Source organism: Leptopilina heterotoma, unplaced genomic scaffold (assembly GCF_015476425.1).
Source record: "Leptopilina heterotoma isolate Lh14 unplaced genomic scaffold, ASM1547642v1 Lhet_34, whole genome shotgun sequence".
Classification (NCBI taxonomy): Eukaryota; Metazoa; Arthropoda; class Insecta; order Hymenoptera; family Figitidae; genus Leptopilina; species Leptopilina heterotoma.
In genome coordinates, this window is record NW_025111027.1 from 288932 (window position 1) to 309417 (window position 20486).

Here is a 20486-nt window from a genome sequence, read left to right on the forward strand (position 1 = left end):
CTTACACTAATTATTTTTCTCAAAAATTTGAAATTATTCTAATTTTTATGTTTGGAATTTCCACTTTACCTACATTTTATTAATTTGAATTCTAATTTAGTAGAATATTTATTTGTCCGAATTATAATTTGTCAGAATGTCAATTCGATCGATTTTATATTTGCAAGAAATTTAATTTGACCGAATATCAGTTTGTAAGAAACACTTTTTTGTAGAATTTGAATTTATCAGAATTGTAACCCAGCGGGCACACTTCTCTTTTTGATAACTTCAAGTTATCGTTTTGAGCTGGTTTTGAGTAGAAGTTAACATTTTAATGCCTTTTAGTTATCGTGTGCCCCTTGGGAATTTTATAGAATATTAATATTGCCAAATCTAATTTTGGTAGAAATCTTCTTTATCACAATGATCAATGTTCGAAATTTCGAATCCTCAAAACTCCTAGTTTTATTTTTTCATAAAATGGATGCAACGTAAATATTTGGCGCAATTTTTAAAATTCTGATTTCTGATTAGTCAATTTTAAAAATTGCGCCAAATATTTACGTTGCATCCATTTTATGAAAAAATAAAATTAGGAGTTTTGAGGATTCGAACATTGATCATTGTGATAAAGAAGATTTCTACCAAAATTAGATTTGGCAATATTAATATTCTATAAAGGCGCTCTCACAGCTAGTAGGCAGCATATAAATTTGAATTTACTGTCTCTTTCACTCTAATTGATTTTCTCTCTTACTCCAATTACTGCCTGCGCAGGCAGGCAGAGCTGTGAGAGCTCCATAAAATTACAATTCTGATAAATTCAAATTCTACAAAAAAGTGTTTCTTACAAATTGATATTCGGTCAAATTAAATTTCTTGCAAATATAAAATCGATCGAATTGACATTCTGCCAAATTATAATTCGGACAATTAAATATTCTACTAAATTAGAATTCAAATTCATAAAATGTAGGTAAAGTGGAAATTCCAAAGATAAAAATTAGAATAATTTCAAATTTTTGAGAAAAAGAATTAGTGTAAACTACACGGGAAAAAAAAGTTCCCAGATATTTAAGGAATTATTTCCTAACTCTTCACGGAAAAACCTTTGAGAAGTCTGTCTTCCCACTGTCACAAAATTTCGCTTCTCACTGCATGGAAAGTCTGATCGCCCGCCACTGGGTGCGTAACATTACCGTTTTCGATAGACAAACTTCCCAAAAAGTTTAGAAAATTACAACTGGGTACGTTGGTCACCCAGTTTGGGAGTGCAGATGAACAAGTTTAGTGGTGGCGCTGACGCATAAGTTTCGGGTGAGCAGACTGCAGGTTTTTCCGTGTTGGATACGTGGTAACTACGGAAGCGCCTACGCGCCACGAGGCAAAGAGAGGAAACCTGTTTCTGCTAATGTCGTTTTAGCTTGTGAAACATAGGAACACGTTCGATGGTTCGCTGGTTCGGTGGTTCGATGATGTGATTGTTGCTAAATAAAAAATTAAAAATAACAAATAAAAATGAACCAAATTAATTTAAATTGACAATTTTAATGTAATAAAATATGTTTTAGATATTAATCACCAGGTAAATTAGTGCTTTAAAAAAAATCATATATTTTGAGGTTATAAAATGTTATGAAAAAGTAATGGAAAAAGGTCAACACACAATAACGCTTTGTCAGTTGCTGCTGTGATTAGGCCTTAAATGTGATTATATTTAATAACCTCAAAATACCTATATGATTTTTTTTAAAGCACCTAATTTACCTCGTAATTAATATCTAAAAAATATTTTATTACATTAAAATTGTCAATTTAAATTAATTTGGTTCATTTTTATTTGTTATTTAAAACTTTTTATTTAGTAACAATCAAATCATCGAACCATCGAACGTGTTCCTATAGTCCAACGCACAATAGGTTCGCGAAAGTCGTTCGCGAATGAGACACATGAGATAGACAAGGACACAAATATTTCTCTGTCCTTTTCTAACTCATGCTTTGCATTCGCGAACGACTTTCTCGAACCTATTGTGCTTAGGCCTTTAGTCTAAAACGACATTAAGGCCTTTCTCGAATAGGTTTCCAAAACTCTGCGTTTGTCTGCGAATGACTGCGTTGCTTTGATTTTAGCATGTGTTGCTATAGCAACCGACGCAGACGCAGAGTTTTAGGAACATATTGGAGAAAGGCCTTAAAGGCCTTTCTCCAATAAGTTTTAAAAAGTGTGCGAATGACTGCGTTGCGTTGATTTTAGCATGTGTTGCTATAGCAACCGACGCAGACGCAGTCATTCGCACACTTTTTAAGGCGAGAACAGAATAGCCTACGTGAACGTGTAACGTGCTGACGTCACAATGTTATTCAAATGGGTCACGTGACCACGTTCACGTTAACGTACACGTTTTCATAGGCATTCTGTTCTCGCCTTTAAAACCTATTGGAGAAAGGCCTTTAAGGCCTTTCTCCAATAGGTTCCCAAAACTCTGTGTCTGCGTCGGTTGCTATAGCAACACATGCTAAAATCAACGCAACGCAATAACAAATATTATTATTATTGTTTAAAGAAATGTGGAAATTTTTTTAATAACTAATTTATGAAACATTTTATTTTTAAATCGTTTTTATTTATATTTTTTCTTTGAAATAATTTAATAATTCCTTTAATAATAAGATTTTTTGATATTTTCAAAAGGTCTTTATTTTTATAGAATTAGTTTGTATTTTAATTAAATAACGAGATTAAGAATTCTTTATTGTATTATACTTAATTTTACTTTCATAATTATAAATTAATTGCATTTATTTTAAACTTAGAAAGTACTTAAGTTTTCTTGAAGACAAATAAAATATAATTTATTAACAATTGTAATATTGAATATAATTCTATTTTCTAATTTGAATTTCATTTAATTAATTTTTTTAATTAGCTAACGTAAAAGTTTTTCTGAATTCACGTTCATACTTTTAGAAATGATAAGACTTCTTATAAAGTTTCAAATATTACGGAAGTTTAGAAAAATTATTCCAATTTTTATTTTATAATTAATGGTATTTATATTAAAAACAGTAATATTTTGAAAAATAATTTTTTTTTTGGAAACGTAATATATAAAAAAGCAGGCTTCGCACTCATCTACTAAAATCTATACTATTTACTCCTTTTTTTGTCAAATTTCTGACACTAAATTATAATTATAATTGTTATTGAAAATTCTTTTAAACAATTGGAAATTGAAGAATGTTCGCAATGTTTTTTTAATATTAAATTACCATGTATTGATGCGCAAAACTCCAAGGATTAATTTAAAAAAAGACAAATCAGTAAACTCCAATATTATATAGAAATTGTGTAGAATTTTCTGCCAAAATGCAGCCGAAAATCGACTTTTAATCTTAAAAATCCGCTTGGAAGCGTGAAGTTTTCAACAAAACAAGAGAAGATCTTATTTATATTCGTTTGCAATTTTATTTTTTTCCTGGAGCTCGAGTCGATTGTCGTCTGCATTTTGGCAATAAAATAATTTTTTTGACAATAAATTTATATTCTTAATTATATTACAATTTTTATACTCACTTTATAATTTTTCTATAGTTATTAATAAAATTTTTCTATAATTTTTCTATAGAATAATGCAATTTGTAATTGTTTTTGTTTAATTTTTTTTGAGTGATAGGATAGATATTAATTTAGCAATAATAGAGGGGTAAATAAGGATTTTATTTAAAAAAATTGAATTGACGAATAAAGTTACAAAATTTGGTCGAAAAATTGAGATTCAATTTTAACATATTTTTTAAAACTTTTAATTACATTATTTGGCTTTAATATAATTTTTAAAATTGTAACGGTCTGTGATGCCTAATTATTTATAACTTTTTTTTATCGTCACTACATCTTAAGGCTCGATTTTAATCATCAGAGCTTCACTTTGATCAGAATCTAAAAAAAAGAAGTCACATATTTTAAGAGGTTAAAATAATGAAATATTTATAGAATTCAATACCATTGTCAAATAATTAATAAATTATTACTCTTTCAGGCTTCGCACTCGACAATTACTTTTAAAAAAGTAGCAGAAAGTAGCTTTAAATCTGAAAATAGTAGTAAAAAGTAGCAATCGAAAAATTAAAATTTGACGATTAAAAAAATCTCGTTTTAATCGAATCACAAAAAATTGATTGAGAATAATTTTTTTTCAATCATTAGAGGATTTAAACTAATGTAATTTGTGAAAATGTATCTTTTAGTGTCAGAAATTTGACAAAAAAAGGAGTAAATAGTATAGATTTTAGTAGATGAGTGCGAAGCCTGCTTTTTTATATATTACCCCAGTGAGAAATTGCCAATAGACTTTAATCGGTCCAATATCGGTCCAATATTGGTTGCCGTGCTGGGCGCCGATTGACTCCCAATATTGGACCAATATGGGCTGATGCTTGGGATGTAACGGCATCGCCAATCATCGGTTGTCAATATTGGTCCAATATTGCGTCGTAATGGGAGAAAAAAAGACGCAAATATACGTTTGCTGCATTCTCTCTTATTACAACGCAACGCAAAACGCTGCCATGGGACTGCGGCCTAAGGGTGCAATCCCATTACAGCAGAATACGTCGACCGAAAACAGAAAATCATGAGTGCGAAAGAGATAGATAGATATTGTTGTTCTTTTCACTCTCATGATTTTCTGCTTTCGGTCGACGTATTCTGCTCACATGGGATCGCACCCTCTTAAGCTGCGGTTACACCTCTGCAGGCTGCCTGCCTGCGCAGGCAGGAGCAACGAGAGTAAGAGAGAAGTTTGAAGTCACTGACTCTCTTACTCTTGTACGTTACCATGACAACCTGCAGGCAGGCAGGCTGCCTGCAGAGGTGTAACCGCAGCCTTAAAAATGGGACAAAGTATCGAGATCCGATTCTCATAAAAAAATAAATCGATTCTTGTGGAATCGAATCGAATCGTCTATCCCCCCTCTACTACTGCTTCGTGCTTGCCGTGCTTGCCTGCCTTGCAACGTGGTTAAATTCATTACGAGTGCTGTCAGTGAGTCAGTTAGTCTATAACCTGTAAATCCTTGTTTATTATTATTTCTTTCATTTAAGTAATTAGACATATAAATTTTGCAATCGTGTGTATTGTAAGAAGTAATTAGAGATGCTATGTGCAATAAAGGATACGCATTAAATTTTGACGAATTTAGTTTTGTCAAACATAAATTGTGTTCTATGTATTAATATTCAGTAGATTTGTTTTTCGTTGCCTGTGTTATTTCCACTTCGTATTTAAAACATGCATTACGTTGTTCACTTTGTCCACCTCCTCTTGAGGTGTAAATAGTTTACACTAGTGTGGGAAACGAAAACAAACCTATTTATTTCACATCGCCGCTCCCGTCGGTAAATTGTTTATTCGAATATCAGCATAATAACAAAATGTTAACTCATTAATATGTGCTATATACCTACTTTTTAATTTGTTATGTAACATAATGTTTCGCTGTAAAAAATTTTCGTTTAAATTTTCTACGTCGAACGCAGGATATGAGAATTATGTTTACTGTGTCCAGAGTGTGATTTCACACAAGAAGGTATGTTTTGTACACACACAACTTGTATATTTTTTTAAATTTCAGATACTTTGAATTTCTACATTACCATATATTTTCTATAAATCTATAAATTACTACACTTTTTCCTAGTTATTTAGAAAAAAATATAAAATTTATTGAAAAATAAAAAGTTTAGAAAATGAGACACGGCATTTTTCTCCAACTTTTCAACTTTATGTTGTAATTCATTATAATGTCTTAAAAGTTGTAAAAATAATTTTGCAACACTATACATGTCAACATATTTTAGTTCGTTTAAAATTTAAAAGTGTGAACAACTAAACAATTCTGGAGACAATGATGTGCTTTACAAAAATAACTGAAGTTATATTTTTAAAATTGTTGGATTTTAATATAACTTGGTATTGAGTTTTTTTGTTTCTAATTACAAAGCTGTACGTTTTTAATATGCAGGACTAATGTTTAAAACATTATTGAAACAAGAATTTTGAAAAATGAGTCTGCCAATCCACTACTTTAAATTTAAAAAATTAGTCAACAAGCCTAAATTTTTAATTTTTTATGAAAACTTAACACTGCGTCTATACGTCCGACTAGCCGGATAAAAAAATTTGTCCGGGTACTGTTAGCCGGACGCAATAAATTCGTCCGGATACTGTCTAGCCGGACGTTTTGCTGCATAACACAGCTGGGTCTAAACGTCCGGCTTGTAAAATACTAACTAAATAGCCGGTCAGCCGGATAAAATGTTTAGAGTCTAAAACGTCCCGATAAATTAATGAAAGAAATTTTATCTGTATATAGTAAAAATGAAACTGAAGTTAACAATGTTGATTCAACGAAAAAATGTTTCTCTGAAAAGTTCAGGATACAAATTTTTCTTAATAAAATTGTTCATGTAAACGATGGGGAAACATTAGTTCGTATTTTTTTGTGACGGATTTTCTAAAAATCACGAAATTTCAACTAAAACCAAAATTATTGTTTCTTTGCCTTGAAAGCAATTTTTTTCTTTTCACGATTATCTATTTTAATGTCAGAAACCATTTAGAAAAAATTTCAAGAGGATGTAAGGCAGGGAATGCAGTGAATTTGAATTTTTTTTTTTCACAGATTTGACGAAAATTCCGAAATTTCAAATAAGTTGTTAATTTATTTTAATTAATTAGTTTAATTAATTTTCTTGACTTGGAAGCAATTTTTTTCTTTTGATAATTATTTATTTTAATATCAGAAGCAATTTTAAAAAGATTTTAAGAGGATCTAAGGCGGGGAAAGCAGTGATTTTGAATTTTTTGTCGTAGATTTTCCAAAAATCCCGGAATTACAATTAAAAAACAAAAATCACTTCTTTCCCCGCCTTGAATCCTCTTGGACTTTTTTAAATGCCTTCTGACATTAATATGTTAAGTCTAAATGTAATAAAATATAATTTATTTAAATAAAATAATTTTTTTGAAGAAGAGTAATAGATAAATGTTACAGTTACTATAAAAGTTTAATCAAAATTATAATGTTGAATAATTTGAAACCCGTGTAATCCTGAAGAAGATGAAAATTCAACTGGTAAAATTGTTATATATTCTATATTATCTAGTTGTCATTTATTCAAATGCTGAATTTTTCAAAAGGTAACTTATTAAAATATTTATGTTATGCAAAACTTTATTTTCTCGAACCATTATTAACTCAAATTACCATAAAATATATTTTTTAATGTTTATAAAAATGTCATATGGCATAATGTTTACTGTAACAAATGTTAATTGCAAATAATTTTTTTATACTCGAATTACCACTTTTACAATGTTAAAAAATCCAAATGGAGTTTTAATCTAAAAAAATTGACTACCAATTATTATTACAATAATTGACTATAATATTTTATAATGAAGAATAGTCAATTCTTTAACATTGTAAAATTGGTTATTCGAGTATAAAAACATTATTTGCAATTAACATTTGCTACAGTAAACATTCTGTCAAATGACATTTATAAAATAATATTAAAAAATATATTTTATGGACATTTGAGTTCATAAATGTTCGAGAAAATAAAGTTTTGCATATCATAAATATTTTAATAACTTATCTTTTGAAAAATTCAGCATTTGAATAAATGAATAAATTTCAAATTATTCAACATTATAATTTTGATTAAACTTTTATAGTAACTGTAACATTTATATAGAACTATTACTCTTCTTCAAAAAAATTATTTTATTTAAGGGTTAACACCACTCTAGAGGCAGAAAAGAAGACCAATTTTTGATGATTTGTTTTGGGAAAATGAAAAAAGGAATAGGTTTTCTTTTTGGAGGGTTTGTTAAATACATATTGAAGTGTAGAAAAAAATTTTTATTTTAAATTTTATAACAAAATGGCGACGATAAATTTTATAGTAACAATCGACTAATCTTTTTCTTAACAAAACGTCCAGAAAGAGTTTTTGAAAAGTTCAAGTCCTGGAACAGAAAACAAAGAAATTTCATGATGTATATAATATACACGGAGAAAAATATAAAATAACTTTTACTACTTTTATAGAAAAAAATTTCCGGTAAATTTTTTACTATAAAAGTAGTAAAAGTTATTTTATATTTTTCTCCATGTAAACTTTGGAAGTGCATAAGGGTTTTTTATATATCAATTTTTGTAAAAATCGCGCACTTTTGGGTACAATAATCGATTTTTTGCCAAAGAGTAATAAAAAGTAAATTGTTTATAAAAAATAAAGTTTACATCAAATTAAAAAATCTGTATGTAGTTCCAAAGTTTATAGTATTTAGTTTGTAAAATTTCTTTACTTTTTGTTCCAGGACTTAAACTTTTCAAGAAACCTTTCCGGCCATAAAAAATAGTCGATTTTGAATATGAAATTTACCGCCGCCATTTTGTTATATAATTTTAAAAAAAACTTTCCACACTTCAATATGTATAATTAATAAATCCTCCAAAAAGAAATCCAATTCTATTTTTCATTTTCTCAAAATAAATCATCAAAAATATAGGTCTCTTTTTCTGGCTCTAGAATGGTGTTACCCTTAAATAAATTATATTATTTAGTAAATGCGAATCGGATAATTTGCTTATTTGCTGAAAAATAAATTCTATGATAAACTCACTTCATTAACATTTAAAACTTTTTAAATGGATAAAACTACGATTAGAACTTTTTAAATTCCGGAAATATACAGGCGTCCCAAAATATTTTTGTGAACAATAATTTTTTTAAGACTTACAATCTTTAAAAAATATTGTATTCTTAATTTATAGACATTTTTTAAATAAATAAATAAAAAAAAGATATATACATAAATAAATGTTAGTCTTCTATTTACATTATTTATTTAACAAATATGTGTTTGTAAACTCTGCATAGAATATATTTTGATGTTTATTTATCTGAAAAAAATTTATTATAAAATATTTTTTGTAAATATTTATAAAAAAGCAAAAAATTAACAGAGTGTCTATTTGGCCCGTCAGCGGGCCAAATAAGTTACTACTTTTATTATTTGGCCCGTCACCCCAGTTCCATACATTTCAAGACGGGCCAAATAAAAAAAGTAGTTTATTTGGCCCGTCAGATAACAAATTAGCTGTAATTAATAACAATAGATTATTATTATTACTATTTTTACAAATAGATTAATTTAATCACCAGGTACTATTTTTTACATGAATTTGACAGGTAATGTAATAAGAAAATTCTTCTTAAAAATTTTAATAAAATTCTTTGAAACGATTGAATTATTTTTAAAAAACAAACGAATTTTTCACAAAAAAATAAATTATTTTAGCAAATAATCAAATTCTCTAAAACTCAATTAGTTTAAAAATCTACTATTTTAATACAATTTCACGAAAGAATTTAATATTATTTATAAACAAAATTTTGATAAAATTCTACGTGAGGTGAGAATTCAATTATTTTCATAAATAAATACATTTTTCGCAAGAGTTCAATTATTTTTATAAATAAAAAAATTATTTTCAGAAATTCAGTTATTTTAAAAAATTTAAATAAAATCCTTCTCCAACATTGAATTATTTTTATAAATATTAAAATTTTCACAGCAATTATAACTCTAAAAAAATTTTATAAAGTCCTTTGGAAGAATTCATAAACAAAATTTTAAGAAATAATTAAATTAAAAAAAATCGCACAAATCCAAGACTTTCTCATTTTTTTATGAGAATGTAAAAATTGTATACTTCGGAAATTTTCATTATTGTAAAAATAATATTTTAATTTTTATATTTTTAAAAAGTTAAATTTTAGAATAATTACAGTTAAAGTGAGAAAAAGTGAAATTATTGAAAAAGTAAATAAGTATTTAAATATTTATTTAACTATGAATAAAAATTAGCCTTTTCAAGAAAAGCAATTGAAATTTTTTTTAGTTAAATTCCCGTAAATAATTTTAAAAAATGAAATTGGAAATTGGAAATTTTCATTGATATTTTATGATTTATGATTCATTTATATTTTAAAGAATTTTATTGTTTACTTTTAAAAATTATTTTTAAATATAATTTATAATATTATGTACTAAATATGTTTATAATTTGCATCTTTACTTTGAGGTTAAAATATACATTACCTGCATGTCAAATTCATGTAAAAAATAGTACCTGGTGATTAAATTAATCTATTTGTAAAAATAGTAATAATAATAATCTATTGTTATTAATTACAGCTAATTTGTTATCTGACGGGCCAAATAAACTACTTTTTTTATTTGGCCCGTCTTGAAATGTATGGAACTGGGGTGACGGTCCAAATAATAAAAGTAACTTATTTGGCCCGCTGACGGGCCAAATAGACACTCCGAAAAATTAATATAATAATTATAGAATGACAATAATTATAATTGTTATTACTATTATTATGCATATTATGTTTTCGCATTTAGTTATCAAATTAATTTTATAATTCATAACCTAAAAATGTCAAAAACATTCAAGGAATATATTATACTTGTAAAAATCTAATAGACGGACGAATTATAAAGTTCATTATTTTATCCGGATACTGTCAAACGCTTATCACCAGTACATACAGTAAATAGCCGGATGAAATATTTTGGGAGCTATATGTCCGTATATCCGGACGTTTAGACGAAATATTTCGTCCGACTAGCCGGACGTATAGACACTTCGAAAACTTAATGTTATAAATATAATGAATAATACACTAATAACACAGTGGAACACCAAAAAATGGGTTAAGACAATAACTACTTACTTTCTGGAGTAAAATTGTAGTTTTTATTCCAATAAACAAATTTCATTAACGAACTATCGTTAAAAAATTACCTTTAGTTAATGTTTTGGGGAAATTTATTCGATTTTTCTCAATTTTTTCACACTACGCCGCAAAATGTTATGTTTTTTTATTTAAATTTTTACTAAAACGTTACTGAAATTAAAATTAAATAACTCTTTTGAATATTTAAACAAAAAATTTTACTCAAGTCAGATTAGTGGTTTAAGGTTTTTGGTCTATTTGGAGAAAAATAGCACTATATATTTTTCTTTAACTTTATCACCTGAAATTAAAATGTCAACTTTTTATTTTAATGTAGTACATAATTAGTAATTTAACTTTAATTTAACTTTTAATTTTAGTAACGTTTTAGTAAAGATTTAAATAAAAAAATGAAAAATATTTTGCGGAGAAATGTGAAAAAATTGAGAAAAATCGAATAATTGCTAGAAAATTTTAAATGAAAGTGATTTTTAACCATAGTTTGTTAATGTAAATTGTTTATTGGAATGAAAACTACAATTTTACTCAAGAAAGTAAGAAGTTATTGTCAAAAATGCACGATTTACTGACCAAAAGCTGATTAGAGCGATTATTCAATAAGTTACTGAATTATTAAAACTTAAAATTACAAAATAAGCAAACGGCTGCTAATTTTTCAAAACCCTTTAGGAGTTTTACTCTTCTGGGGAACACGGAGAAAATGTAGAAGCACTGAGTACTTTTTCTCACAGCACTGATTACTGTGTGGATTAAAAAATTAACTTTTTAAGTTCTGAATGATATTCGCATAGTAGTCACTACTGTGAAGAAATTAATTGCTACTTTTCTTGACAGTTGTCAGAATTTTGGCGCACATTAGTAAACAACAAAGTATTCAAAGATGTGAATATAGTAATGAATGGTTTGCTCGAAGTAGTGAATGATTTTTTCACAGCTCTCAGTGCTGCGTAGAATTATTTTTCAATATTAAAAAACAAAAGGACGTTTGTTTTGAAATAGGAATAATACACTTTATAATTTGTTATCGTTGTCAAAGCTTTGAATTAAATGTTGTATCTTAAAACAAGGCTGCTGTTCTACCTTAAAATAAGACTCCTTTTTGTAATGAAATTTTTAAATTATTAAAATTATCATTTGGATTTGCTTATAATTTCAACTATAAATTTTAAATCTTTTACTGCTTTTTTAAATTGGTATACTATAGAAAATGCCTATTTTAATTAAACTTATATGGGTAGTTCTACAAACGAAAGACGAAAATGAAAAAAATTTTGGAACAATATTTTTTTTACGTTCAGGTTTTAAAAAGTAGGTTAAATTCAAGTTAAAAGTATTATCAAAGTTACCTAAAAGTGGCCAGTCAAAAAAATAAAAATTGTAAATTTTACATCTTAAGCACATGTGTATTCTGTCAGAAAGTGCCAGAAAACTGAGAACCAGGAAACTGAGAATTTGGTCATTTTTCATCTAAAAAATTTAAAAATAATGCTTAATAAAAAAATAAAGCATACTGGTCAACAGGGAATAAGGTTCTACGACACCTCGAGCAACAAAAGTATAAAAACATAAAATATTTTTTTTTAAAATGCGTGCCAGGAAACTGAAAATTTGTCTGACCAAATGGCCATTTCGGTCACAAAGTACACAATTTTAGTTAATTGAGATGCAAGTTAAGTAAAATGCAAGTGATATCATATTTAGTTAACCTTTACTAAGCACTGTGAAAAATGGTGAATTAATCGGAATGAAAATTCTTAATATTTTTCACGTTTTTTATGATGCCAGGAAACTGAGAATTAATTCGATGGACAAAATTCAAGATAATATTTTTTAAATAAAATATCAAGTAATGTAACAATTATTCTAATCTTTGTAAAGTACAACTATTTGAAATTATTATCCAAGTGTAAATTTCTATTTAATCGCTTAAAAATAATATTTATATAATTTATTAACTTTCATTTTCACATTGGGACATGCCAGGAAACTGAGAATTTAGCACTTGAATGCTTATTTTTTGCAAAAAATATTTTTTGAAACCGGGTAACGTTTTGTGGCATAATAGTAATCATTAAGCACTTCAGTTCCCATTGAAAATAATTTTATTTTTTCTAAAATTAATGTATAAAACAACTTTGGACATCATATATTCCCTCGTTTGTAGAACTACCCATATCTATATTTTTTCTATTTACTTATTCGAACAATTAATATTCAATTGATATAAATTTTAAATATTACTTAATACATATTACAGAATCTAAAAACTCTGAAATTTGTTCTATAAGTTAAAATTATAGCTTGAAATAATTAAATTAATAAATATTTATTTTTTATGAATATAAAAACTAAATTTAATTATAAGAAAAAAACAATATATAAGTTATGGACTTCCTTCTAAACTAATGGTTTTAAAAAACATTACTTATTTTATTAAATAACAGTTACATAACTCTGTCATTTTCTTTAAAAAGCTTATTGTTCTTAACCTTTAATAAAGCGTAATTTTCGTTAAATTAATTAAATTAATTAATTAATTAAATTAATTTTCGTTAAATTATAAAAGTATCGTCAAACAAGAATACATATTAAATTAAAAATTTGTAGTTATTAATCATTAATTGATTAAATTGGTCTTAAGCATTTGTTTAAAATTATCTATTTTATAATTCAAGGTTAAGCGTTCTTTTATCTACTAATTTTCAAAAATAATTTTACGCAGTACTGAGAGCTGTGAAAAAATCATTCACCACTTCGAGCAAAACATTCATTACTATATTCACATCTTTGAATGCTTTGTTGTTTACTAATGTGCGCCAGAATTCTGACAACTGTCAAGAAAAGTAGCAATTTGAATTACTTTCTTCACAGTAGTGACTACTATCCGAATATCATTCACAACTTCCAAAGTTAATTTTTTAATCCACACAGTAATCAGTGCTGTGAGAAAAAGTACTTAGTGCTTCTACATTTTCTCCGTGTAGTACTTTCATGTTTATCCCATTATACTCAAGTCTTAACCCAAAAAATTTTTTCTAAAATTGTTCCACTGTGTAATGTATAAAAATGAGTTACGCAAATTTTTTGTCACTTGTTTCTTAAAAGAAAAACTTTATCGAGGTACTTTTAGCGGAAAAAAGGTATTAAAGTGTTTTTCATTTGACTTGTAACCTAAGAATTTTTTTTCTGACCTAATGTTAAATTGTTTTCGAGTTAAAAAAGAACTTAATACATTTTAAAATTAAATAAATTTGTGATGATTCAAGGGACTTAATAATAATTTCGTAAACAAAACTATCAATCGAACAAAATTTGTATTTATGTTAAATAACAACAGGGTTCCTACAGAATCTGGAAATCATGGAAATTGCGCGGGAATATAAAGCCTCATGAACGTATTGTATTCCACGTCAGTTCAACACAAAAAATTTTATTATGTTTTGGGATTCGGTTGAAAGGTAGATTATATCCTCTGGTGGTAATAAATAAAATCCCCAAGCGATTTTGAAAAATTTCAAAAATTGACGGACATATTGGATTTTTAATTGTTTTTTACTCTTTTTTTGAAAATTATATATCTTTGGTTCCCCTTAACGGATTTTAGTTTGTGACCTCTTAAATTGTTCGTATTGAAATATATTTTTATTTTAAAAATGAAATTAAAAAAATTATTTTAATTAATTGTTTAAACAATTAATTTAATTTTTTGAAAAGACAGAAAAAATATGCTACCTTCAATTTTTATCATTTTTTTACCATTTGTAACCATAAATGTGTTGAACTTGTCCTGAAATTTTCATCGTGGGACAGCCAGTAGTTTTTGAGAAAAAAAATAAAACGTAAATGCGAGCACTTTCCTCTGTAGCTTGAGTATGCGCACTTTGTTGTTTGTGCGGTCGCGTAAACAAAAACGAATCTATTAATTAATTAATTTTATTAATTAATTTTTTTTTTTATTAATTCGGAAGCTATGTCCACTTTTGAAATGTAAAAAGAAGCAAATGATTTTTGTTTTCAATTTTGACAAATAAAAGCTTATACTGTAATACAGTATAATGGATACAAAACTTTTTTCTGCTACTGAGGATTGCAAAGAATTTACAGTTTTTAAAGAAAAAAATACGCAAAGAAAAACTGTAAGACCTCGGAAACTCCCTTGTAGAAAATAGAAACCTCCTTTGCAATAAATTATTTTTATTCTATTTGAAAATCATTTAACATTTGTATATATACGTTTTGTAAATAATATTTAAATTTTCAGGTTGATTTAGTCAAAATAAAATTAAACTTTAGTACCATTTTTAACTTGAACGGAAAATTGGGGTGGTTAGGCACCCTGAGCGAAGTTCAATAAGTATGTTCACGACTTAACTACTGTTATTTTTGCTTCAAGATCCTAACCATAATTAGTTTTATACAACTCATAATCGACTTTGTCAAGTTTGAACGATAGATGTGCTTTTTGATGTAAATGGTGCATCAATTTTCCTTAATTTTAGTCGCTTAATTTATTTGGAAACTTTAATTTTTTCAAGTAATGCATAAGTTAATATTGTACTCTTAAAATGTCTCTATTTACCTTCTAAAATCCGTTTGATTTTTTTTAAATTAGCCAGATTGTTGACAAATTGAAATAATTACAAAAAAGGTAACCTTTTACAAATGTTTCAAATCTGGGGTGCCAAACCACCCCAGTTTTACGTTAGTTTATAAAAGATCATATTTGCGTTCTAGGGTTAGTAAGAACTCGTACCTTCATTAAAATTCCATTTATTATCGCGCGTCAATGAACAGGCGCGCTATAAATGGTAAAAAAATGATAAAAATTGAAGGTAGCATATTTTTTCTGTCTTTTCAAAAAATTAAATTAATTGTTTAAACAACTAATTGAAATAATTTTTTTAATTTTATTTTTTTAAGCAAAAATATATTTCAATACGAACAATTTAAGAGGTCACAAACTAAAATCCGTTAAGGAGAACCAAAGATATATAATTTTCAAAAAAAGAGTACAAAAAAATTAAAAATCCAATATGTCCGTCAATTTTTGAAATTTTTCAAAATCGCTTGAGGATTTTATTTATTACCACCAGAGGATATAATCTACCCAATTTCAACCGAATCCCAAAACTTAGTAAAATTTTTTGTGTTGAACTGACGTGGAATACACCAAATACAAGATTATAAGCACTTTTGTAATTCGATGAGTATTCAGTACTCTTTATAATTTTTTTAATAAAACTATATTAATAAATAGTGAAAATCTGAAATCACAAACTCGGTATATAAAATAGGATGCAAAAACTGTTCTGCACCTTATGTTGTAAAAACGAAAAGAATGGTGGGTGTTCGTATTAATGAGCACAAAATTTCAAAAACAAATGTTGTTGCTGAACATATTAATTCACTTGGTCATGATTTTGATTGGGGTGGATTTTTAGTACTAGATAAAGAAGGTTCATTTAAAAAACGCTTAATTTCTGAAATGATCCACATTAACTTACAAAAAAATTCAATTAATAAAAAAGATGACACATTAAAACTTAGTAGTTATTATACTCATTTTCTCAATGAAAAGAAGGATTTATAATCAGCTGTCTTTTCAATTTACCTTGACATTTCTCTTTCTTAGTTTTGTTTATCGATGGGGCATTGACCCCGAAAAATTGTACATCGTTCACTCGTACTTGTCTGTATATTTGTTTAGTGTCATATTGTAATCGTAGCGACAAAGATGTGCCTATCTTAATTTATAATTTTAATTTTTCTAATTTTCTTTTTTTCGGTAAATATTTTAATTTTTTATTGTTAATCAAAAAATTGTAAAAAATCTTTTTTTAATATTTTGTTTTATAATAAATTATAGTTCTGAAGAGGACAGCTGTGCTGCCGAAACGTTAAAAGAATTGAATTTCTTTTATTTTTATTTTCCTTGACTCGGAGTGATCGTTAATTTTCACTATTTATTAAAATACAACTGAGTGATAGAATCATCTCTACTCTTAAAACCATATTAAATTTAACAATTTTTTATGACATCTAAATAATTCATTTATTTCTAAATTTTATTACACTTATATTAGAAATTTTAAGATAATATATATTGTACGACGTGGAAATTAAATTTAAAATTCCACTGGAATTTCCTAAAAATTTGGCCTGGAAATCATGGAAAAGGTATGGAATTTTAAATTCGGATTTCTGTAGGAACCCTGAACAAGTATTTTTATCTATCTTTAACTTTGTAATAAATACTTTTTTTATAAACAATCATATTCTGAGATAAAATACAATTAATGATAAAAAACCTAGAGTACCTTTTTTAATGTAACTCCCCTGCCACGAAATAAAATTAAATAAAAAATGTAGATTTTTCTTTCGATACTAATGGCTATATATATGTCGTAGGCGAAAAGGAAAATCCGTCGTTTAGCTTAATGCCTAGGCTTTAAGCTAAACACGGGCGAATAGGAAAATGTTCAAGTAAATGACAATTATTCTTTTAATCGCCTGAATTCGTTAGTCATTTAGCTTAATGCCTAGGCTTTAAGCTAAGCGCCCAAAGAGCGCCAAGCGAAAAGAAAAATTTGTATCGATTGATCAAGAATAAACATTGTAATGAAATTTCAATTAGTAATATAATAGAAAAAATTCAAATTAAAGACAAAAATATTTTTCACAAAATTGCAATAATTTATTGTAATTAATTGAAGTCAATTGAAAAGGAAAAAAATAACAATTTATTTATTGCAGCAAGTTAAACTCTGGTGGCATCGCGAACTGCGAGTTATTTTTAATTTAAAACAACATTTTGTCTCTTCCTCCGTCTCTAGTGTTATTATGAGCTTCCAACAATTTAGGAAAAAATTCTTTAATGGGCAACATAACATGTACACTAAATTGCTCTGATCACTTTTCTGTTTTACAATAATGTGTGATTCACTCCCGATTTGCAAAATTTCATATTTCCTTAAGTAATGGTAGTGAGCAGCATCTTTCTTTACACCATTTTTCACATTTATTAAAATAGATTTAATTTTTTCTTGGTGACTACGACTCCACATACACCGATTACTTCCCGTTTTTTCAATTGCCTCTTTACATTTTTCCTCAAACTCATCTTTATTTACAGAAACACTTTTCATTTTAAATAAACGTAATCTTGCACTCGTCTAAAGCAAAGAGAGACTAAATATAATTTTGAATATTCTATAATATTAAATGTAAAATGTAGTTTCAACTAAGAACATTTAAAAGCAAAGAAAATAAACAAAGACTCATAAACAAAAATTTGGAAACGATTTTCAATTCAAAATACCTTCAATATAGTATTATTAATTGAAATTTCATTACAATGTTTATTCTTGATCAATCGATACAAATTTTTCTATACTCCTGGCGCTCTTTGGGCGCTTAGCTTAAAGCCTAGGCATTAAGCTAAATGACTAACGAATTCAGACGATTAAAAGAATAATTGTCATTTACTTGAACATTTTCCTATTCTCCTATTCAAAATTCCAGGCTTTTTCCAGTTTAAAAATACTACTTACTTATTAAAAATTCCAGGTTAAAATTTAGGAATTATTTGTGATGAAAAAACAAGTATTTTACAAAACAGTGTTAACAATATTCATTATTATGACAATAATACATACTTACCTGTATATAAGGGTGATTTTTCTGAAAGTGCTACTTTTGATATTCGATTTTTCAATTTATTTTTTTTTTTAATTATATGGTTTTTTCTATTGAAACTACTTTATTTCATACTCAAGAGTAAGAATTTAAGTTGCGCAAAATTAATTTGAAAATATTAAAGTCTTTCTTCTTTAAATTTTACTCAGGCCGATATGTAAAATTTGAATATTTATAAAAGCAATAATATTCCTCCTTTTTATAAATAATATATAGAAAAATTAAACATCAGATCTTTCCCTACTGGAAGTAAAAAGATAGAAAGAGATAGAATTTTGGGGATAGAAAGAGATAAAGTTTTTTCTATCCCTTTGAAATAGATACTTTGCATACCCGAAATATTATACCTTTTTATCTCCAAATTTATATATCTTTTTATACCTTATTATCCCCTATCTATCTCTTTTTATACCTATGTACTTTTATCTCTTTTTATTTCTCTTTTCTGCAAATTTTTATCCTTTTTAATATATAAAGAATTAATTAACCAATATTATTAACAATATTAAAGACTTTATGAAGTATTACAATTTCAATTGAATTCATTGTTTAAAAAAAATATTTTTGAGTTTTCGTACTTCTATTTATAACCTATTTTTAACTATTCAAGTTATTTATTTATTTGTTATGAAATTATTATTTATTGTTTAAATCTATATTTCATTTCACATTATTAACCAACATTGTACATATATCACTTAAAACCAAATTTGAAAAATCTCGCACGCAGGAGGGCTCGAACCCTGAACCTTAGGAACGCAAGTCGAATACACATGTCACTTAGCCACGCAGCTTGGAAGATATTTTTCTTGAACTACCTTTTAAATTTTGGGATTGTATTGATCTCTTTTTATCTCTTACTCTATCACTCTTTATCTCATCTTAGTTGATCTCCTTTTTAAAGTTTTAATTTCTCTTTATTTATCATGAAATCGTCACGTAGCTAATTCAATGTATAGGAAGGAAATAGACTGAAGTCTATATTGCAACCAATTGCATGTTAAAGGAATAAAAGTGATAAGTATTGTATGTACTGATATGTAATTGGTATTAGAAAGCAAAGGAAGAGAATAGTATAAGGGCTAAAAGGAGCATAATAAATTGTCATAACAAAATTATTGAGATAAAAGAAGAAAAGGCCTTTTTCAATCGAATTGGAAAGAAATAGACTGATATAGAATCGAGCGGATAAAAAGAAAAAAGTATGGCATTAGAATAAAGTTAGGATAAAAAGAAAAGAAAGTGAATAGTAAAAGAATTAATAGAGATAAAGTAAAGGTTATTAAAAGAGATTATTTATAAAGATAAGGAAAAAAGTAAATACTAAGATTCAAATGTGGATAGAAAGAGAATGAAGTAAATAGTAGAAGGATGAAATAAGGGTTATTAGAAGAGATTGAGAAAAAATATGAGATAAAAAGAGATTGAAAGGATTAAAAAAGGAAAAGCCTGGGATAAAGGAAGGTCATAAGCAGGGATCTTAGGGTAATGTCACATTGAGTGGACCGCTACTTTGAGTGGACCACCTGAGTTTTTAAGTTATCTGACAGCGGAAACGTGAAATAAATAAAACGAATAGCAGCACCGCACCTAGAAACAGAAAGAATTTATGTTCCGCGATAATCATACACGTTATTGTTTGATGTAACGCATTTTTAAGAACACAAACCAAAAGAGAAGTCGCTCTTACAATGAGTAAAGTGATTCGGAAGCGTAAAAGTAGTGCAAAATTTAAGTTTTAAAAGGTAACTTATTTTTTTCCTACTACTTTGGACATTGGAATTGATTGTCTTAGTTTAATTAAGTGATAATTTTGACTCAAAAAAAAATTTTGGTGTCTGCCATAAAAAGTTGCATGTCACCATGAGTGGACCACTGTTTATAACCATGATTGGACTGCCTGTTTTTTATATTTTTAATGTCAGTTTACCATTTTTATGGAAATAAATTGGTTTGAAAC

At 27.0% G+C, this 20486-nt stretch overlaps 1 protein-coding gene across 10 annotated transcripts in view; it reads left to right on the forward strand.

Moving 5' to 3' along the window:
- The first annotated feature begins 4916 nt into the window (after positions 1-4916).
- LOC122505077 (protein SEC13 homolog) overlaps positions 4917-20486 on the forward strand; it is an 84288-nt gene continuing 68718 nt past the window's right edge. For 2 of the 10 annotated variants that reach the window (XM_043616501.1, XM_043616502.1), the window contains exon 1: positions 5012-5383. The gene's annotated coding sequence lies outside the window, so the exon portion shown is untranslated. The other 8 variants (XM_043616503.1, XM_043616504.1, XM_043616508.1 and 5 more) reach the window with 7 other exon arrangements.